Genomic DNA, 4278 nt, shown 5'->3' with positions numbered 1-4278 from the left:
GAAAAGATGGAAGAAGACAGCAAATTTTATTTATATTTAGTCTTTAATTTGCATTATTTTTAAATATATACTTTATCCTTAGATTTTTAAATTTTTTACAAAGTAGTTTATATATATATATATATAAATTTAAATATCGTATACAAAAATTGAATTATTTTTATAAATTATCCAAAGTAAATTTTCGTAGGAATTTTAATTAAGAAATGATTTATGGAAATTAATTATTTTGTTATTAGAAAATGTCGATGAAATGTTTGCTACTAATGATATTAGTTATTTTTCTGTTACTCGAGAATGTTAGAAAGTTATGCCAAGTTTTGGTTAATGTGCAGTAAATTTTAGAATATTTTAAAAATTGATTAGCGGATGACATTTTGTAGATGTTGGAAAATTGGATTCCGTTGCAGAAATGCAATCGCATAGACGAGGAGGAAAAAAAAATAAAGAAGTTTTCAGGAAACTTTTCGACTTTAAGAATGAAATTTCTTGCGATTTTTTACTATATTTTATGATATTTCAACGTTCCATATCTTTAATTTATCTTTATAAATGCATAAATTAATTAAATGTGACTTGTAAAAATGTGTTATAAAACTAATAAAATATTTTTAAAAAATTTAAAGTTAATATTTAAAATAAAATATAAGAAAATGTGGTTCGTTATATATATAAAATTGAAGTTACTTTATATTTCTTGTGGTGTAGTAAAATAATATAAAATATTCTTTACACTTCTATGTAATGCTAGACGTGTAGTAAAGTCTTCACTTACAAACACAATACACATGCACTGTATTATTAAAAAGAAAAAAAAATAGTAAAAATATTCAATATTTACTTCGAAAAACAAAGTAGAAATTGGTATTTGTGAAGGATATAATGAAAAATTTCCATATAAAACTAGTCAAACTCAGAGAATAGATTAAAATAGGTTCAGATATTTCATCAGAAAAGAGAGAGAGGGAGGGAGAGACTATCGAACTGAATAATTTATAAAATAAAAATCATTATATAAGTGCTGATTATTGGATATTCGGATCACGGAAAAAGACATCACGAACGGAGTTTGTGATCCAGGAGGGCCATATCATCATACTGTTTAAAATGAATTACACAATAGCAGGAGAAACCCTGGAGAAACACACCTGTCATTGTACATGGTTCAATCTGGCAGAAGATGTCCCTTGTGCCCATTGTCCCATGATAGAACTGACCACAAGCGAGCTTTTTCGAAAATAGAAACGGCAAATAACTGAGTATTTGTCGTGTAAAGAAAGCGAAGTGCTTGCTTATTGATGGAGTGTGCTGGGTGCGGTGTAGATAGTGAAAAACTTTTCCATTACTTGCACTACTGTAGTCGTATTAACTGAGAGAAAAAAAAAAGAATTTTTTTTTCTTTCCTACTCTCTATGCCTTGTTAGCTCTTTCTTTCAAAGGCTTTATTGTACGATCGGTCTATCCAGTAAAGGTCCTTGAAGCTTCTCATTGACAGCACCTTGCTTGTGATGCGAAATTTATGAGTGCAAGAGCTGTGGGGAAGAACACCTCATTGTTGGAGATGCAGTGGTCTCTGGGATGCTATCATAAAGTGTCTTTACGAGAACGGACAGCAGTGAGTGGCAAAGTACTGCTATAAGATGGGACTAGAAAACGTAGGGTCGTTGAAATAAGTGTGTGTGAACTGCGAACATTCCTTTATCCCTCTGTAAACATTAATGTAAGCGTATACAGATATATTGAAATCGTCTACTTCGATATATTTCTATAATAAAATATATAGAATATGTTCACTTTCGTCCCTTCTACGATAAAATATTATACATATAAACGTGAGTAATATCGGTTCTTTTTTAAATGGTTTTATTCTATTTTTTTGGTAGTTTAATAGGTTTAAACATTAACTACAACGATTTAAACCTCTTTATTAATGTAATATTTTGATTATTTGGGATGAAGATGTTCTGTTATAGCTCATACAGTATGTTTTTACTTGTGCTCTCTCTCTCTCTCTCTTCCTTCCTCCCTCATCTTCCCCTTCTCGCTTCTCTCTCTATATATATAAGAGGAGGAGGAAGAAATTAGAACTGTACAGCACTCAACTCAGATTTATTGTTTACTAATATAATAAAAATGACAGAAGTATGATCATAAAAACTGTTTATGATTTAGAATGGCCATCTTGCAAACTGTAATTTTTAAATTTTTTTCTTCGATTTATATTGCTTACTTTCACATTTTAATATATATATATATATATAAAAACCGTATAAATAAATATATATTATATAAATTTAAACGTTATTTTTAATATTTATTTTAATCTTTCCAAGCGTATAATTTGTTTAATTCGCGTTAAAAAAGCGTAAGTAGTATTACAGTTTAAATTGAATAAGAGTTTTATCGTTTAATCTTTTAAAAAAAATAATAATAAATTATTGTTTGACGCGTTTTTTTAACATAAAATTTACAATAAAAATATTTGAAAAAAATACTTTATCGTTATTGATATTACATATTTTAATTTATATAAAAATTCGTATAAAATATTGCCATTTTTCAAGCCTTGGTATCTCTTCATCTTCTGCCAGCATCTTTATATTGATTTTGGCTCCAGAGATAGGATATTTTATACTCAACAGTTATATATTAATATTACTTTCTTTCCATTTTTTTTACTTTTCTTTATACAACGATAACTGCACCACAAAATCTGATGGATTTTCACAGCTCAGGCCAGTTGGTTTCCTGACTAAAAACCTGTGGAGATGTGTAGCAGCACAAGGTTAAATCTAACCATTATAGTGGGTGGAAGCAGTGGATAGCAGCACAAGAACTCCAAGCTCTGAAGAGACTGCAACCAAGTTTACAGCTCGTCGTAAATCTCTTACTGTTACAGAAGGAAACAAACCTAAAAAAAAATAAGATAAATTTAGTCTCCTATACAAGTTTTCACTCCAGGAATCTTATGTGTACTAATGAATTATTTGCAATTTTAAGGGGAGAAAAAAAAAATATATATATATTATATNATATACTTTATCCTTAGATTTTTAAATTTTTTACAAAGTAGTTTATATATATATATATATAAATTTAAATATCGTATACAAAAATTGAATTATTTTTATAAATTATCCAAAGTAAATTTTCGTAGGAATTTTAATTAAGAAATGATTTATGGAAATTAATTATTTTGTTATTAGAAAATGTCGATGAAATGTTTGCTACTAATGATATTAGTTATTTTTCTGTTACTCGAGAATGTTAGAAAGTTATGCCAAGTTTTGGTTAATGTGCAGTAAATTTTAGAATATTTTAAAAATTGATTAGCGGATGACATTTTGTAGATGTTGGAAAATTGGATTCCGTTGCAGAAATGCAATCGCATAGACGAGGAGGAAAAAAAAATAAAGAAGTTTTCAGGAAACTTTTCGACTTTAAGAATGAAATTTCTTGCGATTTTTTACTATATTTTATGATATTTCAACGTTCCATATCTTTAATTTATCTTTATAAATGCATAAATTAATTAAATGTGACTTGTAAAAATGTGTTATAAAACTAATAAAATATTTTTAAAAAATTTAAAGTTAATATTTAAAATAAAATATAAGAAAATGTGGTTCGTTATATATATAAAATTGAAGTTACTTTATATTTCTTGTGGTGTAGTAAAATAATATAAAATATTCTTTACACTTCTATGTAATGCTAGACGTGTAGTAAAGTCTTCACTTACAAACACAATACACATGCACTGTATTATTAAAAAGAAAAAAAAATAGTAAAAATATTCAATATTTACTTCGAAAAACAAAGTAGAAATTGGTATTTGTGAAGGATATAATGAAAAATTTCCATATAAAACTAGTCAAACTCAGAGAATAGATTAAAATAGGTTCAGATATTTCATCAGAAAAGAGAGAGAGGGAGGGAGAGACTATCGAACTGAATAATTTATAAAATAAAAATCATTATATAAGTGCTGATTATTGGATATTCGGATCACGGAAAAAGACATCACGAACGGAGTTTGTGATCCAGGAGGGCCATATCATCATACTGTTTAAAATGAATTACACAATAGCAGGAGAAACCCTGGAGAAACACACCTGTCATTGTACATGGTTCAATCTGGCAGAAGATGTCCCTTGTGCCCATTGTCCCATGATAGAACTGACCACAAGCGAGCTTTTTCGAAAATAGAAACGGCAAATAACTGAGTATTTGTCGTGTAAAGAAAGCGAAGTGCTTGCTTATTGATGGAGTGTGCTG

Source organism: Centruroides sculpturatus, unplaced genomic scaffold (genome assembly GCF_000671375.1).
Source record: "Centruroides sculpturatus isolate CEXI.00-Female unplaced genomic scaffold, Cexi_2.0 scaffold90, whole genome shotgun sequence".
In the NCBI taxonomy this organism is placed as follows: domain Eukaryota; kingdom Metazoa; phylum Arthropoda; class Arachnida; order Scorpiones; family Buthidae; genus Centruroides; species Centruroides sculpturatus.
Note: the sequence above shows the minus strand (reverse complement) of the source record.